A 22,094-nucleotide genomic window follows, 5' to 3' on the forward strand; every position below is an offset into this window, starting at 1 on the left:
CTGTCATTGGGCTATAGTTGGGATACATCTGGCTGATATTTGGGCTACATTTGTTTTTTTTTGTCTCTGGTGGCCATCTTTGGGCTACATTGGGCTACATTGGGCTACATTGGGCTACATTTGGGCTCTAACATATATATAGCCCAATGTAGCCCAATATATATTTTTCAAAGTTAATTTTCTGAAAAACCACTGGAGCATATATCTTGAGACATAGCAAAGGCACATTGGGGTACCAGTCCCTACAATTTTGCCAAGTTTCGTGGAAATCAATTCAGCCGTTCGGGCTAAAAGTGAGTCCAACCGCCCTATGGAAAACTCAATGTTAAAAACACGTTTTGGGACCCCCCTTGTTTCTCGGCCCCCGCTTGACGAAACCCCCCCAAACTTTCAGGGGACGCCCAGAAACAAAATGTGACATTTTCCTGAAAATTTCAGCCAATTCCGTCCATCAACGCCAAAGGTATTCAACATAGAATTTTCAGAAATCCCTATTCAAAAAAATCCTAACTATATATACCTACTGGCGACCGCCAGTAGGTAATATATATGTATATATATATTACCTACTGGCTATCGCCAGTAGGTATATATAGTTAGAATTTTTTCTCTATGGGACTTTTGAAAATTCTATGTCTAATAACTTTGGCGTTTGTGGACGGAATCGGCTGAAATTTTCAGGAAAATGGAACATTTTGATTCTGAGCAGCCCCTGAAAATTTGGGGGGGTTTCGTCAAGGGGGGGCCGAGAAAAAAGGGGGGTCCCAAAACGCGTTTTTTGCATTGAGTTTTCTATAGGGCGGTTGGACTCACTTTTAGCTCGAACGGCTGAATGGATTTGCACGAAACTTGGCAAAATTGTAGGGACTGTTAGCCCGATGTGCCTTTGCTAGGTCTCAATATATGTGCTCCAGTAGTTTTTGAGAAATTAACGTTCAAACCAAGATATATATCTGTAACAGCGCTCTGGGCAGCGATCCGGTCCGCTTACTTTTCGCTTATCGGAACTTTGCGCGCAGAAAGCTGATTGGCTCTCCGGTGTCTGTCAACATTCTAAACAGTCCGGTGCGGCCGCCATCTTGTCTCTCGGTAGGATCGAGAGAGAAGAAAAGGTGAAAAAGTAAGGGGGAATTTAATGAAAGGGGGCAAGGTATCCCCCTCTTCACCCCCTAGGAATGTTGTTGGGGTTATTAAAGGGTCCCGTGGGGAAAATAAAAAAAAAAATGATTTTTCACGGTAGAAGCGCTTCACGGGCCGCGAACTGGGCCGCAAACTGGTAGCGAAACGGGAATTCGCCATTTTGAGCTTCGTTAATTAAATTACTAGGTATAAGTGGGTGCGGGAGACGTATCCTAATCCCCTATGTTTCCTGAGGGTGGCTGAGGAGGCTGATATATGTTGATACATCTCTTCCAGCGGCTGTGCGTGAGCTTTTTTTTTTTTTGCTGCGTGACAGTCCGGAGCGGCCGCCATCTTGTCTCTCGGTAGGATCGAGAGAGAAGAAAAGGTGAAAAACTAAGGGGGAATTTAATGAAAGGGGGCAAGGTATCCCCCTCTTCACCCCCTAGGAATGTTGTTGGGGTTATTAAAGGGTCCCGTGGGGAAAATAAAAAAAAAAAGATTTTTCACGGTAGAAGCGCTTCACGGGCCGCGAACTGGGCCGCAAACTGGTAGCGAAACGGGAATTCGCCATTTTGAGCTTCGTTAATTAAATTACTAGGTATAAGTGGGTGCGGGAGACGTATCCTAATCCCCTATGTTTCCTGAGGGTGGCTGAGGAGGCTGATATATGTTGATACATCTCTTCCAGCGGCTGCGCCATCTTGCCTTTTTTTCGAATGCCACAATTTTGTCGTGCACGGCAGCCATTTTAGATGCCAGGCTGGTCCCAGGCTATCACCTAACCCTGCGGATGTAGTTTATGGCCCCAGCTGTAGAGAATTCAGACATGCCAATCCTCCTGATTCAGGCGTGTGACTACTGATTTCAGTGCTAGTCTCCCGCCTCCCGATTTCTGCAAGCAAAAACCCGGGGGCATATTACGAACAACTAGCGATAATTTTTGTCTCTAACTTGTTTAGAGACAAAAATTATCGCCGCACATCGGCGATTTTTATCGCAGATAAACCTTGCTATTATCGCAGAAAAGTCAGCGATATTCATGTATTATTGACCTAATGCTCTTAGCCATGTTATCCACCTCCCATTGGATAACATGGCTAAGAACTGCTCAGGGCAGGTGTTAGATTTTGGAGATATTCGCGCTTAGCGCGAATATCTCCAAAAGTTGGTAATAGAAGGTAGCGATGTTAGGGACTGTTTCCAGTCGCTAACATCTTGGCACGTCACTTTGCATGTCATTAGTGATAAATATCACTGACATGCAAAGCGGGGCCCAAGATGGTCGCTATCTCCTTTTAGCTGTCACTAACTGGTGTTAGCGACAGCTTGGTAATAGGGAGATAATTTTATCTCCGCTTTCATGGCTTTTAAAAAAAAGCGGAGATAAACCCCCTTGATAATATGCCCCACGATTCCTTGGGGGTTTCAGCCGACAGGGCTTGGTATTGTGTTACATGGTAATTTTTCCATGAAACGTCAGAGGGTCGATGCAGGGGTTCTAGAAGAGGTGATAAACCATTTAAGCCTCATGAACAAGCGCATGGTCTTTTAAAGATATGTGAAGTACTCGGGGCGGCGGTGTGTGTGTGCCCTCTTTCAGGAGCGGGCGGGGGGGCACTGCCAGCAACTTGCCAGGTCAGGTAGTGTTCAACACGTGCATCACCCTTTCTCTGCCTGCTATTGCGCTCCATGCTTCGGAAAGGTAACGTGCATTTGAGTTTGAAATGTCCGATCCTGCAGCAGCACACTTCCAAAGCCCACACATGACAATAACCCGATTCAAGGCCCCATTCACCCGTTTTTCAAAAAATAGATAACACTCCAACAAATTAAGGTTATAAAACTTTATTAACTTTTAACGATAATGAACAGAACAAAAACTAAAAACATTTAAACATTTATTAACACAAAAAGCAACAATGGTTAGAAGCTGTCTTTTGTGCGAATAGTCCCAAGGCAGCACAACGTGCAGAGTTCTGGACGGCACCCAGGTGATGTCGCCTGGGTGCCGCACTGGTTTAGGGATCCTACAATGCTGCTCCGAAAATTGGCGTGGGGCGTCCCGGGTGGGGCGGGGGGAGGCCTCGTCAGTAGCGGTCTGTTGTGCGAATAGTCCCAAGGCAGCACAACGTGCAGAGTTCTGGACGGCACCCAGGTGATGTCGCCTGGGTGCCGTACTGGTTTAGGGATCCTACAATGCAGCACAGAAAAACAGCGTGGGGCGTCCCGGGTGGTGCGGGGGGAGGCCTCGTCAGTAGCGGTCTGTGTCCAGTGTCACATGGCTGACACAACATGTACGACAGGCACCCAGGTGATGTCCAGTAAACTGCCGCACTGGTTTTGGTATCCTACAATGCTGCTCCGAAAATTGGCGTGCGGCGGCCCGGGGGCGTGGGGGAGGCGGCGTGAACGGGCCTCCCCAGGTGGCGGCCATCTAGCTGAGTTGCGCCCGCTCTTGCGGCCACAGCGTCTCGCTCACCATGTAGTTGAGATGCGCCCGCTCTTGCGGTGCAGCGATAGGCGGCTGCCACAGAACTCTCAAAATGGCGGCCGGCTCTTCGGTTTTGGGCCTGGTCCACTAAAATGGCCCTGGGACACCTTGGAACTCGGACGCTTGCCTGCTAGGGCTTGGGCTCCATTCTCAAAAAGCGTCCCCTCAGCCGTGAAGATTCTACAAAAGTCTTGGGGGCCCCCGACTCCCGCAGGCTTCCGGTGGGGAGCGGCTGCCATGATTGCTCGCGGAATGACCACGACGGAGCCACGAGATGGTGGTGCTCTCATGCTGACGCCAGCTTCAGTCTGAATGATCCAGAAACAAGGTGGGGCTTTCATCGTTTGGGAAAAAAAATGTTCTAAACCAATGAAAAGTGTTATTTTTAGGTCATATGACCAAGCCTTCCATCTTTAGGAAACCAAAAGTAAAATGAACCAATGAAAAGTTTTATAAACAAGTCACATGACCTGTTCTGCGGCATAGGGCTACAAAAAGCGTAGAAAATCCGTTGGCACGTGAGGCGGCGTCAGTAGCGGACCGATGTGCGAATAGGCCGAAGGCAGCACAACGCGTCGAGATCCGGATGGCACCGAGGTGGTGTCCAGCAAATTGCCGCACTGGTGTGGCCATCCTACAATGCTGCGCCGAAAGACGGCGTGTCCAGCTGAGTTGCGGTCACTGTCAGTAGCGGACCGATGTGCGAATAGGCCGAAGGCAGCACAACGCGTCGAGATCCGGATGGCACCGAGGTGGTGTCCAGCAAATTGCCGCACTGGTGTGGCCATCCTACAATGCTGCGCCGAAAGACGGCGTGTCCAGCTGAGTTGCGGTCACTGTTGCGGTACAGTGACTCGAACGCGCCGAGATCCGGATGGCACCGAGGTGGTGTCCAGCAAATTGCCGCACTGGTGTGGCCATCCTACAATGCTGCGCCGAAAGACGGCGTGTCCAGCTGAGTTGCGGTCACTGTTGCGGTACAGTGACTCGAACGCGCCGAGATCCGGATGGCACCGAGGTGGTGTCCAGCAAATTGCCGCACTGGTGTGGCCATCCTACAATGCTGCGCCGAAAGACGGCGTGTCCAGCTGAGTTGCGGTCACTGTTGCGGTACAGTGACTCGAACGCGCCGAGATCCGGATGGCACCGAGGTGGTGTCCAGCAAATTGCCGCACTGGTGTGGCCATCCTACAATGCTGCGCCGAAAGACGGCGTGTCCAGCTGAATTGCGGTCACTGTTGCGGTACAGTGACTCGAACGCGCCGAGATCCGGATGGCACCGAGGTGGTGTCTAGCAAATTGCCGCACTGGTGTGGCCATCCTACAATGCTGCGCCGAAAGACGGCGTGTCCAGCTGAGTTGCGGTCACTGTTGCGGTACAGTGAGTCGAACGCGCCGAGATCTGGATGGCCAAGTTTCAAGTTTCATCTGGCAGTTTTTCTCCATCCCTCCTGGATCAAAGAAGGTGAATGCTATGCTGTCCTATGGCAACATGAGCATCAACCTGATGAATACGGCATTCGAAAATCATAAATGCCCTAATGCACCCAAGAAGTAATTTTTTTTTTGCTCCAGTTGAGCCGTTTTCAATGCCTGTTTTTTGTTGTTTCCCCTCCATCAAGAACAAAACAAAAATACAAGGCGCTAAGATCCGAATGGCAAGTCCTGGATGTTGAGTGCCTCAGTTGAGAGTTCTGAGTAGTGCTTGTAAGACTATCTGAAGTTTATTATAAGAATCAGAGTAAGTTGAAGACTGTCTGAAGCTTATTTGCACCTGCTGCAGCTTCACTAGGTCCGGCGGAACTTTTTGCCTTTTCTTTTCTGCTTCTTTTCCTACAATGCGTTTCATCTGAAGACACGACCAGGTCCCTGAATGTGTGCAGGGGGACGCTATTGATTGAATGAAAATGGCGGCTTGACACAAAGCTGACTCAAGCGTTACTGTTGGTGCTATACAGACTAAAATTGGTTTTCAGTTTGTACATTCTTCAGGTTTTTTTTTTCCATCCAAGTCTGATTGAGAGTTTGTAGAAAAATGGCTTCAGATTTTCCACATACTACTCTTCAACATTCTTTCTAAATGTAACTATGTGAAACTCACTAGGAGAACGGCTGTTTCTGTTTCCTTTCAAAATGCTGCCACCAATATTTTCTGAATGGAAGACACCATCTTGTAGCATAAAGGGCCGAAAGGGGTTCTGGTCTGGCCGATGGTTGGTGGAGACATTTTGACTATATCTTGGACCTGCCCGGCCTCGCCCAAAATGGCGCCGGTATAAATGGGACTCGTAACCCCTTGCCCGCAAATGTATATCTAGAAAATTTAATTGTAAGTGGCCCTGTCGTATTTTAATTACAAAATGTACGTCCACCGATTCCGCAACTGTTAGAGACCTTTGTTCTTGTCACCTAATGGCCCGCTCGTTACGTTCTTCTACAGTGTAAATGTCTCCTCATCATATACGATTTCAGTTTGCTCCGTGGCCGGCCCACGTGGTTATAGGCCCGTATTTGTATACTGACATTTTCACAATAAAGGTTTTTAAAACAAAACACGGTAGTAGTATTTACATTTGTATATTTTTTACTTTTAGTGACTGTTTTCGAATCAGTAAAAGGCAAGTGAAATAAAGCAGTCCAATTACATGACGGATAAAGGGTATAATATGTAGGAACGCAGTAAAGATAAATGGTCAAGGGCAGTTGTGTTTTTCATGTCTGCAACATAAAGTGATCGATAAGAATCTGATAATCAGGCGTATCGGCGACTAAGACAGCAGGCCGAATCTCTTTTACTCAACGGCTCCGTCATGGAAGGAAGAAACGCCCTTTTTCTCGAAAAAGGAATATATTTTACTTGCAAGACAGTTGTAAATTTTCCGGGAAAGTACATTAGCCTGGAATATTATAACATATGTTTGAAAAAAAAATATTGTTCGAAAATAATAAAAAGCGTAATTTTTAGGTCATATGACCAAGCTTTTCATCATTAAATTAACAAAAGTAAAATGAACCAATGAAAAGTTTTATTAACAAGTCACGTGACCTGTTATGCTTACGTTACGCGCTGCGCGCCGCGCCTCGGATCACTTCCGGGTGCGCTAACGCGGCGTGTCATAAAACGCATTACGCGACAACGTAGGTCAAGAATATAGTCTAAATGTCTCCACCAACCAGCGTTCAGAACACAACCCCTTTCAGCAGTCCAAAAAGTTCTGTTAAATGACAACAGAGGGGACAGGCAACAAGAACCATCAGTCAAAGAGGGGAGGGCAAGTTCTTCTCTTCCGGGTCATGTTGGGGCGCTACCGGAACTGATCGAATTGGTAGTCTATAGTGTTTCTGGATGTTTCAGACTAAAGCTGGCGTCAGCATGAGACCACTACCATCTCGTAGCTCCGTCGTGGCCATTCCACGTGCAATCATGGCAGCCGCTCCCCAGCAGAAGCCTGCGGGAGTCGGAAGCCCCCAAGACTTTTGTAGAATCTTCACGGCTGAGGGGACGCTTTTCGAGAATGGGACCCAAGCCCTAGCAGACAAGCGTCCGAGTTCCAAGGTGTCCCAGGGCCATTTTAGTGGACCAGGCCCAAAACCGAAGAGCCGGCCGCCATTTTGAGAGTCCTGTGGCAGCTGCCTATCGCTGCACCGCAAGAGCGGGCGCATCTAAACTACATGGTGAGCGAGACGCTGTAGTCGCAAGAGCGGGCGGTAAACAGCTGAATGGCGGAAGAGGCACAGTGTAGCAAAAGCGGGCGGAATGGCAACTAAAACGATAAAGGGGCGCCCCACTACAGCTTGTCTTCAGGTCAAACGGATTGTGGGACAAAGTCCAGAATTGAAGAGTCATCAAAAGGCAAAAAGTTCCGCCGGACCCCGGGAGCCGGCCGCCTATGTCGGGGGCGATCTCAGGCTACACCAGTGCTATAAGACTTGGGGAGGGTGTCGGAGCCAAGCGTCTTCTCCGAGTCCATGGCCATCACACCGCCCCTCAGGGGCCTCCGTCAAGCTGTTTAGGAAGGTAACATATCACATTGTTTTCTAATGCAGTCAGGTCCACAAACGACACTCACTTACTTTGAGAATAGTGAAGCTGCAGTAGGTGGAAATAAGCTTCAGACAGTGTTACAAGCACTGCTCAGAACTCTTAACTATGGCACCCAACATCCAGAACTTATGCTATTTGAGAATGGTAGTGACATCGAAGCATCTCAGGGACCAAAACCATTAACGTACTTTCACGTATGAAAATCTTACTTGGGGAGGGGGCAGGAGCGAAGCGCCCCCTCCCAGTCAGCGCCACCACACCGTATGTTGAAAATCTGAAGCCATCGTTCTACAAAGTCAACCAAACTTGGATTGAAAAATCTAGAAAAATGTACAAACTGAAAACCAGTTTTGGTCTGCATAGCATCAGTAGCAACGCTTGAGTCAGCTTTGTGTCAAGCCGCCATTTTGATTCAACAAAGCACAGGCATTGAAAAAGGCTGAAATTCAGAACTCTAAACTATGGCACCCAACATCCAGGAGCTTGCCATCCGGATCTTGGAGCCTTGTGCTGTTTTCGATCTATTCACACATCGGTCCACTACTGACATCATCTTATAAACCAACGTTTTGTAAATAGTTATTTAATAAAATGTTTTACCCTGTTTCTTTGCTGGTGTGTTGTGTATATTTTCAATATTTGCATAGGGTTTGTCGTTATTTTGTGCGGGATGGGTGATGGAGCCGAGCTGTCTTGCAGCCCTCATGGTGTGGAGCTCAGTTCATCTCACTATTTTCGTATTTCTCATGAAGGGTTGTTCCTAATATTTCTATTTTAGCGAGGTCAAAAAGAGATCCAATTAGTGGCCTACTGATTTTGCTCGATTACTTTTATTTTTTTACACGATTTTTCACTATCTGCAAAGACTAAACAGAGTATTGCGACTTTGTGCTTGTTTGTAAATAGAGAATGAACCAAAGAGAATCAATTGTAAAACAGTAAATGCTTGGATAACAATCAATCAAATGGAGAGACAAGCAGGCACGACGGATTACAACGGGGGTAAAGGCCTGCGTTAACTACCCTTCAGTATCTGCAAAGAGAGAGTACTACTAAGACAAAAGAGGGGAGGGAGGGGGGGTGCAGCGTTCAAAGCACATCAGCGTGCATAAATACGAAAATGTTTTTATCTATCACGTACTTGACATTTTAAAGCTTTTCATATTTGCTATTAAAAAACCAATTAAATTCACAGAAAAAACCATAGGTTATAGTGGATATATAGTTAGAAATTTGCATTTAGAAAACCTTGAAAATTCAATGAAAAAACCATTGGTTATAGTCCATATATAGTTAGGAATTAGCATTTACAAAACCTTATTTTACTCGCATAAAACCATTGAAATTCCATATATAGTTAGAAGCGCTAACTATATATCGCGCACCCGCAATCCACTGCTGATGATGTCACATATTACATCATTCATGACATGGTCAGTGACATCACTGATGACATCACTGATGACATCTCAAATGACATCACTGATGACAACTCAAATGACATCACTGATGACATCTCAAATGACATCACTGATGACATCACTGATGATAACTCAAATGACATCACTGATGACATCTCATTTGTCATCACTGATCACATCACTTATGTGATAATACAATGAACCTCTTCAGACTCTAATATAACCTTACATACACTCAGTATAAACAGACACTCACAGACTGTCACTCATCCATGGAGTTACTCACACACCTAGTCAGTCATGCAAAGAATCAATCACACTTCCATTTCCTCAACTATAAAGTTATACACATCTTACTTATTCAAACATATAATAACACATATTTATTCTCTTATATAATCCCTGATACAAGCTCACAGTGATCGATACAGCCACTCACACATTCACTGGCTCTTATGTTCAGTTATTTATATATCTCAACTCTCACATGTATTGTGTTTTACATACGTACTTACTTGCACATGTAGCAATGAGAAATCCATTCACTCACCAACACACCCATGCATAGTCAACCGCCCATATAGCTGTTTCCATATGCACTCTTGAACTCATACTCCGAGTGAATCAACTGCTTACACATCTATGCACAGAGTCACGCACCTCCCAGCCACCCACACACACACTCAGCCTCCCATTCAAATACTTGGGCAACCAATCAATAACCCATATGGCCACTCTTATAGCTACTGATCAACACATGCAGCAGCTTACACAACAACAAACATACTGATGCACAAATTAAGACAGTTTAGTCACTAACCCATGCACTCAGTGAGACACATTTAATCACTCACTCATACAGTCAGTCATGCACCTACTAAATTCTTCATCCAGACACTTATACATCCACTCATTCTTCAATATGTGAAACATATTTAAACTTTACAGACACATACAATCATTTGAGTTGTCATCAGTGATGTCATTTGAGATGTCATCAGTGATGTCATCAGTGATGTCACTGACCATGTCATGAATGATGTAATATGTGACATCATCAGCAGTGGATTGCGGGTGCGCGATATATAGTTAGCGCTTCTAACTATATATGGAATTTCAATGGTTTTATGCGAGTAAAATAAGGTTTTGTAAATGCTAATTCCTAACTATATATGGACTATAACCAATGGTTTTTTCATTGAATTTTCAAGGTTTTCTAAATGCAAATTTCTAACTATATATCCACTATAACCTATGGTTTTTTCTGTGAATATATATATATATATATTCACTGAAAAAACAAAGGTTACAGGGACATAATAGCTATATTTCACTTGTAGGAAACCATAGAAATTCAGCAGTTAGAGTTACCAGCGCTAACTATAACTTATGCCCCAACAATGCACTGCTTATGACCTCAGATATTACATCTCTCATAACATGGTCAGTTACATCACTTATGACATATCTAATGACCTCACTGTTGACATCTCAAATGACATCATTGATGACATCTTTGATGACATCATCTTATGAATGAGAGTGTTTTTTAATACTGAGTGTTAAACATATACTAAGGTAAGTGGCTATGGGAGTGTGAGTGAGTGAGATTGTAAGTAATGTATACAAGAGTAAATGTATATGTGACAGAATGTATACATGACTGAGTGGTATGTGAGTTTTTCTATGGGTATGGAGTGGCTGTGTCAGTGGGTGTATGATGAAGTGTGTGGCTGTGTGAGTAGCTCTATGGGTGAGTGAGTGGATATGTAAGTGGCTGTGATGGTGAATGAGTGTTTGGAAGGGTGTGTGTACAGGTGTGTCAGTGGATGTAAATGATGAATAAGAGGGTGCATGAGTGACCGTATGGGTCATTGAGGAGGTACATAGGTGTTTTTATGGGTCAATGAGAAGGTACATGAGTGGCTGGCTGTATAGGTACATGAATGAGTATGTGTGGGGTTGCATGGGTGAGCGAGTGGATGTGTGGGTGGCTGTATGAGTGAGTGAATGGGTTTGTGAAGGGGTGTATAGGTAGGTAAGTGAGTGTGAGAGAGGTTGTATGGGACAGTATGTGCTTGACTCAGTGACTGTATAGGTGAGGGAATACATGTGTTAGGAGATGTATGAGTGAGGAAGTTAGTGGTGTGTGAGTGACTGTATTGGTAAGAAGGAGCTGTGTGAGTGGGTGTACGGGTGATTTATGTAGAGTTTGAGTGGCTGTATAAGTGTATGAGTTGGTGTGTAAGTGGCTGCATGTCTGAATTAATGGATTTGTGAGTGCCTGTATTGGTCAGTGTGTAGGTGCAGGAGTAGCTGTATATGTGATTTAGTGGTTACGTAAGTAGGCTTTATTGGTAGGAGGATGTGAGAGTGGCTCTTTGGATTAGTGACTAGGTATGAGAGTGTTTGTATTGGTCTATGAATAGGTGTCAGTGGTTGAGAGTGGAGTAGGTGTATGAGATGTTGTATGGGGTTGTACGTGGGTGTGTGAGTAGTTCTGTAGATGATATCATCAATCATGTCATCAGTGAGGTCAATTGAGGTGTTCTCAGTGAAGTAATTTGAGATGTCGTCAGTGATGTTATCAGTGATGTCACTGTCCATGTCAAGGGTGATATAATATGTGAGGTCATAAGAAGTGCATTGCAAGGGCATACGTTATAGTTAGCTCAGGTAACTACAACTGCTGAATTTATATGGTTTTGTACAAATGAAATCTAAGCCTAATTATAATGTCCCTGTAACCTTTTTTTTCCTGTGAATTTCTAAGTCTTTTTAAGGTGTATTTCCTAACTATAATGTCCTTGAGACTTTTGTTTGTTTAGTGAATTTTGATGGTTTTCAAAGTTTACTTACTAACTACCTGTAACTTATGACAGTGGGTGTATGAGTGCATGTATAGATAGATTAGTGGATCTGTGAGTGGCTTTATGGGTCTCTGAAGGTGTTTGTGTGTTGGGAAGTGAGTGCATATATACTGTAGGTGTTACATTGATATTTAAGGGCCTATCTCACTGTCTTTCTGGGTGTATTGCTGGTTCTATATTTTTATGCATAGTGAGTTCTAGTATGGATAGGTAAGTGGATCTATGAAAGCAGATATGTCTCTGGTAGTGTGTAAGTAGCAGAGTCAAACTTGGAAGAAGACATATTTTGTTGTAAGATGGTAGTTCCTTGGTCATATGGCCTAGCTATACCGTATGTCAGCAGTGGCTTACATGTAGTAGAAAAGCATTTTAAGGGTTACCAACCTGTTTCCAATATGAACTAGGCTTCTTCTGTAAGCTCCATAATTATTATTTTTTTTTTTGCTACAAAATTATGAGTGGTGCACATGTCGCAACCTGTCGCACTGGGTATATAGCTCCGGCATAGTTTTCAGTATAGTAAAACCCATATATTGAGACTTACAATGTTTATTTTAAGGTATGAGATATGATATTACAGAATGGAAAGTAGCATATCAACTGATAGATAACATTTTAATGGTCATTTTAATACATTTTCGTGAGCTGTGACATTGTCTTGTGGCACATATTTTCAGAGTCGTGTAGGGGACGTGACTCTGCATGTAGTAAAACATATATAGAAAGTTTATGTTCTACTTTATGTAAACAGATTTACTAATAGACTTAAGAAAATAGTATATTTCTATTTGGTATACATTTTCAATGCTGTTTTAATGCATTTTATAGCGTCGCATATTCAGGGCGATGGAGCCGCGTAGGAGTCGTGCATTCCGTGTGACACAGAAAGAAAAGAAATTGGTGTACACACTTTCTATCATCAATATAGGAAGGTTCCACCCCATTTTATGATGCATTGGGTGTGGTGTGAATTTTTAAAGTTTACTTTAGGGAGACAGGAGGCTGAATTTGGATTGGTGTTCTTTTTGTGAGTTTTATTCTGTTGATGATGACATCTACAGCAGATTATCTGCAGCAGAAAGAGGAGAATCTTTTGGAGAAAGAGAAAAACCACCCCAAAAAAATTACGAAAATATTGTCTGGAAGTTTCTCGCAATACTAGCAGAAGCGAAGAAAGTAAATGCATGATAAGTCACATGCAGTTTGTGCCAAAAAGTGTTTTCATGAGTAAGTGAAAAGAAATATTCCTGTGGTACATCCAGTATGTAGAAGCCTCTTCAAATGAGCCACGGCCCCCATTTAGCATGTGCACAAAGTGTGAGACTACACATGCAGCAAGGAACATTTGCTGATGGTGCTGGAACAACTACTGCTGCACGAGTTTCTCAAATACCAACAACAATTACAGGGTTTAGGAAAAGTGGCATTTTTCTCAATGCCAGTTTATGATGCAACCGAACACTGCTCATTCGGATTCCCATTGTTTCCTGTGGGAGGTCGTGTTACGCCCTATAACTGGCCATAACACAGCCAGCTATGGGGAAATGGTGTTTGTGTGGAAAACCCTGCACCCTGTTGCAGTGACTGCCACACAGTGCAGGGTTTTACAGTCAACAGTAGGCCGCGGGGCCAGAGGCTGCCAAAGTCACTTTCCGACACCCCTTCCGTGTCGGACAGCCGATGCATAAAGTTTGTTTGAAAGCAACATCGTAATGCCAATTGCGGAAGCGCCATCCATAGGGGGTTACAGAGCAGTTCCAATCCACAGGAATACTCCCCGAGTCAGTGGGAACTGAGTCAGATAGACCGGACGGTTTAAGTTGCGACCACAAACATTATAATCGGGCGAGTCGGTCATAAGGCCTCCAACGTGTTTGCAAAGATTCCAACTGTTGGACGGAGGCTTTCCGCCCAACATCGTAATGAGCTCCTTGGTGTAGATATGTTCAGTTTGTTTCAGGAAATTAGCATATTTAAGGGTATTCCTACACCGCCCCCTATATGTTTCATTTGTTCTTTTTACAGGACAGGGTACTTGGTCTCTGAATCCTAAAATGTTTCTGGATGGTGTGGCAACCACTCAGATCTTATCTGTAGATCAGTCCGGTCCGCAGATCCTCAACAGTATGAACATACCTCTAATTTAAACCTTAATTACTGAAAAACTACTGAACAGATTTACATCAAACACAAAAAGCCAACTGTCTGGCTCAAGATCTTTATTCCTTCAAAATTTGGTGTCATTGCGTTCAGCCATCTTGCCTGTACCTGTGTCTAATTTTCGTGTGGAAAATTGCATTAAATAAAAATCTTAACCCTCCCTGCACAACAGATCAGACTGAGTCTTTTCAGGAAGGAGCTGCTGAGGTACATGAGCCTTTTATTGGAAAGTTTTGTGATGATTCCTCAAATGGCCCCCAAAGTTGTTAGAAAAGCAAAAAATGTGTTTCCTATGGAAACATGGTCCAATATACAACTACTGAAAGGCAACCTTGTTTTATGAGCAGTGAAGTTCAAGTGAGTCATGATGCTTCTCCCCTCAATGCAATACATACAAAGAATGCAATGAGATAGAAATAATCTATTTTTCAGATATCCTACAACTAACTTTGCACCTGTTGGATTTACTTATGAGGTTATTTGAGAACTTATCACATTTTATAATTTATCATAGTCTGGGAAAAGATCTGTTTCTTGTTGCTCAGAGTAAAACATTTTATTTATTGAGAGTCTGTTGCCTAGATCAATCTTGGGGAACTGCCTAATTTATAAGACCGTTTTTCTTTCTGTTACTGTCAGAAACTAGCCTTTAGTTTTAGATCAGAAAGTGTCAGGCCAGTTGTCTTCAAACTAGAACATTTTCTATGTTACCCTAGCTGTATGTGGTATATTTTGAACTAACAACAGAAATATCCTAAAGATAAATAATTGAACAAATGAGCTTTGTGTGGAATAAATATAAAATACTCATTGTTCATGCTGTTTTGAAATGGGGGGATTCTTCTAGAATTGAGAATGTGGTCTGGAATGGAGTTGTATTGTTGCCAGGGAAACTGTCTAAGTGGAGTGGCACCACTGTAATTCAAATTAGAGAGCGTATGCAGAACATTAGAAAATTGGAGACATTTGATGTAGCAAGATTTAAGCCATTTAAACTATCATAACCAGTCAGCTTCCTTATCAGTTACTGACAGTATGCTGCCCCTGTACAGTGATTTGCAGCCTTTTGCCTAGGTTTTCACTATATAATTACCCTCTCTTTCTCTCTCTCTCTCTCTCTCTCTCTCTCTCTCTCTCTCTCTCTCTCTCTCTCTCTCTCTCTCTCTCTCTCTCTCTCTCTCTCTCTCTCTCTCTCTCTCTCTCTCTCTCTCTCTCTCTCTATATATATATATATATATATATATATATATATATATATATATATATATATATATATATATATATATATATATATATATATATGCCACGAACTCTGCCAGGTCCCCGAATCAAACTCCATATATGTATATATATATATATATATATATATATATATATATATATATATATCCACAGCTTTGGCTCCAAAACTCGTAGTCCAATGGCGCTCTTGTCACCGGTGCCGACTACAAAGCAGAGCCCCGCTTTCATGTAATCTCCAAAAGCTATCAGCCGATAGCGCAAGTCAGCACTCAACACAGGATATGTTTCCCAATTTTCTCACGATTTATTGTCAGAAAGCAGCATTCATCGCACAACACCAACGCGTTTCGCAACTCACTGTTGCTTGATCACGGTCAGTGAGTTGCGAAACGCGTTGGTGTTGTGCGATGAATGCTGCTATCTGACAATAAATCGTGAGAAAATTGGGAAACATATCCTGTGTTGAGTGCTGGCTTGCGCTATCGGCTGAGAGCTTTTGGAGAATAGATATATATATATATATATATATATATATATATATATATATATATATATATATATATATATAGTACCTGCTGGCAGTCGCCAGTAGGTAGTTATATTTAGGACCTATTTTTCATAGGAAATGCGCAACATTCTATTTGGAATTACTTTGCCGCCGGTTGATGAATCTTCATGAAATTCTCAAAACGTATGGCCAGCTCCAGTCCGCTCCTATCCTGAAATTCTTGCGTTTATGTTATGTTTATGAATCCCTATTAATAAAGTCTAGACATCCATTTCAATCTATAGTTCACATGGAGCCAAAGAGAGGGTTGTTACCTCCAAGTGAGTTCCAGAAAGGTCTCAAAGATAGAGTTGTGTACTTGCCATTAGATTTTAAGAAAAATATTGAAACTATAGAGGTACAGAGAAATTTAGAAGAAGAAACTTGTAATTCTAGTAAATGGTGTCTGACTAAGCGTAAAAAGATATGGCAAGAGCTAGTAGATGTTAGTAGAGTTAACAATGCAACTTGATATCTGGTACAAAATAACATATATTATAAAAAACGACAGAAATTCTTCAAGACATCACACATCAGAAGGACAATACATCATCAATGACAGGCCAGATAGAAAAAGTGGATCCAACCAGAGTAGAAGAAATTTATGAACATTATAGAATCCATCCTCTACAAATTGTTGGTGATACTATTGATTTATATCACCTAAAAGAAACAAAGTGAACTCCCTTAGGTGTATGGGAAAAAGTTTAGAAGCTTTATGTTCCCTCATCTTTTCCCTACTGGAGTAGGTGGTATGTATGATGACCGGCCTGTACAAATACCAGCGGACGAATACAGATCTACTAGACTTTATTCAGAGGACCCAAGATTTTGTCAATATATCCCCTATAGGTTTCATCTACAATTTGAAAGTGATTTTTCTGCATCGTCTTATGCTCTAGATCACATTTTGAAAACAGAAGTATATCAGCAAAATCTATCTGCAAGATAATTTGTTGGGAAAATTTCCGGAAAAGATGAACACCTGGAATACAACTTGATTACTCTCATGGAACATCAATGTGGGACTAACAAATATTGGCATCGTTTTCAAGGTGAGCTGAAATGCATGTTGAGACATTTTGGAGCACCTACATGGTTTCTAACATCCAGTGGTGCTGAGTGTGTATGGGATGACCTGCTTCAATTCTTGCGAGAGACAAATTCTAGTATAAAAGACATCAATCTCAAGACACTAGGAGAACTCTGTTCCTTGGAACCTGCAAATGTTTTCAGATATTTCAACCACAGATTTCAAGCCTTGATGGTGTTTATTTGCAACAAGAGAAACCCTTCACTTGCTGAAGTAACTGATTTATTTTGGGACAAGGAGTACTACATATTCACATGCTGCTATGGGTAAAGGATGCTCTAAAGTTTGGAACCAATACTGATGAATCTGTTTTTGGTCTTCATAGAGCAGTATGTAATTTGTGCAATCCCAAAGAATACTGGTGAAAAGATTTTAAGACAACAAGTTCTACGATTCCAAAATCATAGGTGTGGAAAATACTGTTGTCAAAAATACAGATCCAATGGAAAATTCTACACAAGAAGTCGTTTGAATTCAAACGACCTGTCATCTCACAAGGAAGAGTCAACAGCATCCAGTTTGCAGTCAAACATACACTTACACGGAAATCACAGAAAAATACATACAACCTAAGAAGAAAAGAGGTCTCCAAGTATGTTAACGACTACAAACCTGTCATTCTGAAGATGTGGATTGCAAACATGGGCCTACAGTTTGTTGCAGACAATTCTATTGCTGTTGCTTATTGTGTCCCGTCATATATAACAAAGTCAAAGAAGAGCAAAATGAAAGAGAGGTGGGAGGAGATTTCAGCTGAAAAAAGTCTTGCAATGAATTTGTACAGTTTTTGTTTGAAAATTCTTTCCCACGGCTAGTTTTGTTAAAACGGTTCATTTTTAGAATACTGTCATGCTATAGCACTTGCAGAAAGGTATGAAAAAAAAATGAAAGCTGGCCAACAATATTAATATTCAACATTTTTGTCCCTTAAAACATAAACCATAAAGTGGCATTAAAACCAAGCTGATAAAAATGCATAAATGCTGCATGTCAAAGTGCTCAGTGGTATGGCTTTGATCTTCCCTCTGCATATTTGCTAATTTGTGTTGGAGAAGAAAAGACAAAAAATAGGCTTACAACATTTTCCAAGCTCCAGTCAAACCTGGCCAGCTCACAGATTTTTTAGACCCATAAATAAGCCATATCTCCCAAACGAGCTCAAGATTGAAATGTTTGCTAGCCAAATCAGATGAGTTAGAAAACAGTTTGAGCAGAACAAAAAACATAATGTCAAGAGAAATGGGATTCTTAAACCAAGGATATATGAATAGGCAATAGTTTTTGTGGAATGAAGAAATACAATTTCAAGCAATGGCCATAAATAAAGAATCGGGTAGTTGAAAACATTTAAGTTTGCCAATGATAAATGTTTGATGGCATCGGTCCTTTTTTGGGTAGTTTACAATAACCATAGAATTCTCCTCATTCCTGACATTGTCCACGTAGAAAGAGGATAAAAGACACAAAGCTGTAAGTGTACCCAGTTGAAACAATTTCTGCCTGACCTTCACCATCATACAAATGGTGATGAAATGGGCCTTCATGGGCATGGGCACAATAACCTCTGAAGCTGTGGTAAGTATCAATAAGTGAAATAAGCAGAATGGCATCCATAGGTTATTTTGGTGGCTAGGGAATGTGGACATTAAGGGACTGAGGAATTAAGTCCTGCAGGGAGACTGTGATGGCATGCTTTAAACCATCAGACATGAGGTTAAACTGTGTACTAGAAACATTTGTCCAGTGATTTCCGAAAAAGGTTGAGGCCAGGATCCCAGCAGATGCAGGGGAGTGGGGTGATTAGCTAACCCATAGATCAATATAGCCTAAACATGGTAAACCACATTGCACTTTATACCATCCTTCACCTTATATCGGTACATAGGCATCACTAGTCAGAAAACAGCCTAAGCACCTAGCTCACTGCTTACGCAGGGTGGCTGTCCTTAACCCTTGCCCAAGACTCATTACGTGTATGTAGGCCTTACTAGCCTGCTAAAGTAACCAGATGCCAAGTCTGCTGCACTTGCACTTTTCACTGCTAACGTCCACTGTACCCTGCTTACCCTGGTTGCTTTTTTTTATATGTTGCTGTCTTATCCATCACCCGCACACAGGCATCACTAATTGGAACATCAACAAAGCCTCCGCCCTTGACTTATTACATGAAGAAAAGCTCACTAGCCGGATCATTCATTTAGATGCCTAGACTGCTGTTGCACTTTTCATTGATAACGTCCTTTGCACCCTATTTACAATGCACCCAGACTCTGTTTTAATTTCGGTCGACTCATTGAATACCAGCATACAGGCACAACTAGTCAGATAATTCACAATGCTTATTGCTCTTTATCAGCTGCACCTGCTATTTTAGGGTAACATAGATTATAACAATTGATTATATGTGCAAAACCGCCGCCCAATGGGGGAGGGCGGCATGCACAGAAAATCAGCTTCAATCAACTGGTGTACCTTATTTACACATCCTTGCTGCCGAGCTACCTGTCATAGATAGCTTTGGGACCATCACACCTTAATCATCAGGGCAGAAAGTGAGTACTTTTGTCAATTTTTTGTTCAAAACACTGATCTAGGTGGGTTTATGTTTTTCAGTGACAATGCTGATTGTGTCAGGAGCTCGTTTTGTGTATCTTTTTAATGTATTTATTGTGTACAGTGTGTCACTGGTATTAATAATCAAGCAATAAAGATGTAATCAATCAATCAAAGCATTTGTATAGCACGCTACTCACCCGGAGGGTCTCAAGGCGCTTGTGGAGGGGGGCCTGCTACTGCTCAAACAGCCAGGTTTTGAGTTGCTTCCTGAAGGCGAGGTGGTCTTGGGTCAGGCGGAGGTGGGTGGGGAGGGAGTTCCACGTCTTGGCGGCCAGGTAGGAGAAGGATCTTCCTCCCGTTGTGGCTCTTCGGATGCGGGGGATGGCGGCGAGGGCGCGGCTGGTCGATCGAAGCTGGCAGGTGGGAGTGTAGAAGTTGAGGCGGTCGTTGAGGTATCTTGGTCCTTAGTTGTGGAGAGCTTTGTGTGCGTGGGTGAGGAGTCGGAACGTGATTCTTTTGTTGACGGGGAGCCAGTGCAGGTTTCTTAGGTGTGCGGAGATGTGGCTGCGTCGGGGGATGTCCAGGATGAGTCGTGCTGAGGCGTTCTGAACCTGCTGAAGTCTCTTCTGGAGTTTGGCAGTGGTTCCAGCGTAGAGGGAGTTGCCGTAGTCCAATCGGCTGGTGACGAGGGCCTGGGTGACCGTCTTCTGGTTTCGGTGGGGATCCATCAGAAGATCTTCCGTAGCATGCGTAGGATGTTGAAGCATGACGAGGAGACGGCGTTAACTTGTCTGGTCATGGAGAGGGAGGAGTCCTGGATGAAGCCCAGGTTGCGTGCGAGGTCCGTTGGTTTGGGTGCGCTGCCCAGGGCAGGGGGCCACTAGGAGTCGTCCCAGGCGGATGGCGATGATCCCAGGATGAGGACTTCCATCTTATCCGAATTCAGTTTCAGGCAGCTGTTCCTCATCCACTCGGCTACGTCTTTCATCCCTTCGTGAAGGTTGGTTCTGGCGGTGGCGGGGTCGTTGGTGAGGGAGAGGATCAACTGGGTGTCGCCGGCGTAGGAGATGATGTTGAGGTTGTGTTGGCGTGCGATGGCCGCAAGGGGGCTCATGTAGATGTTGAACAGCGTGGGGCTGAGTGACGATCCTTGTGGTACACCGCAGATGACGTCGGTGGCTTCTGATCTGAACGGGGGGAGGCGGACTCCCCCCGTTCAGATGTAATATTATGGACATAAAGGGTCTCGTTCTGCTCAGGGAAAACTGCACAGTTCCGCATTGGTGTAGCAAGGCGGGTTGCAGGGGGGGTCCTGAGTTTTCGGAGCGAAGGCCTCCCACCTTACCTACGGCCGTCGCTGGTCGGCGAATGCAGGGGATCGACATATCTGTAAGCGCAAAAGTGACGCATTGCCGGAGTGTGTCACAAAAGTGACGCAACTCCAGCAATGCATCCTTTCACATGGGGCAAGCCCCATGTGAAAAGGCCTGCGTCAGTCTTACGCCTGCTGTGAGGCAGGCGCAAGATTTTGACGCAACGGTGTCCTAAAAGTGACGCAGTGAAATCTCATAGATTTCACTGCGTCACTTCTACGACCCTTCCTTGCATCAATACACCCCCCTTGCATACATTATACCTTGCGCAGGTATAATGTGGCGCAGGGGTTTACAAAGTGACGCATCTACCTAGATGCTTCACTTTGTAAATATAGCGCAACAAGGCGCATTTTTTACTCCACTGGTGCGTCACAAAAAGTGATACACCGGTGGTGTAAAAGTGACGCACAGCCTCATAAATGAGGCCCAAAGATCGCCACGGGCCGCAAAATATCTAGCTACACCACAGCACTTCCAAACACTGGAATGCGTAAGGTATTATCATGCAATTCCTCATTCTGACATGCAGGGCTCTTAATACATAGGTTGAGCCATACCAATGAGAAAATGAACCCTGGCAGGTTTACCACTTCAGAATAAACTGCACTTTTGGTCAGGGCCTAGCAGAGAATTCACGCTGTTCATGTAGTATTATGACATGCAAAACTAGACTGCATTAGCATATATTGGAATTTTCTTTGATTCAAATCACGTCCTTACTTTTAATTATATAACCTTGCTTACAAGGAGAACATTATGAGAATGGGATGAGTAAATAAACAATCATGAGGTTTTCCGCGTTACTGCACAAACCGGTAATCAGTAGCCCTCAACATTAGTCATCCCTACTTCTCTGCTTTAATTTAAAGACAAAGAGCCTGTTAAACCAACATGATATGCCTTCATATGCACATTGGCATTTGCTTTTGTACAGTTTGACATTTCATATGAGATCATTTTTTATTCATAGATACCAGTGCCCACCCACCACAGAACATTTCAGTTTTGGCAAAGGGCTTGCAGAATTTGAAATGCCAGCTTTTTGCTCCTCAGTTGAACCTTTTGAGATTTTCTTTACTTCCACTGCTGAGTAGCTAAAAATCTTGAAAAAGTGTTAAACCACAAAACAATATTTTTACCTACATTTTGATGATTGCAGCGTAATACCTGT

At 43.3% G+C, this 22,094-nt stretch overlaps 1 protein-coding gene across 1 annotated transcript in view; it reads right to left on the bottom strand.

Annotated features, from left to right (window-relative positions):
* The window catches only part of LRP1B (LDL receptor related protein 1B), a 3,669,685-nt gene that overhangs the window by 664,561 nt on the left and 2,983,030 nt on the right, over positions 1–22,094 (bottom strand). The gene's annotated exons all lie outside the window — the stretch shown is intronic.

The sequence above is a fragment of the Lissotriton vulgaris genome, chromosome 2_1, assembly GCF_964263255.1.
Source record: "Lissotriton vulgaris chromosome 2_1, aLisVul1.2, whole genome shotgun sequence".
Lineage (NCBI taxonomy): Eukaryota > Metazoa > Chordata > Amphibia > Caudata > Salamandridae > Lissotriton > Lissotriton vulgaris.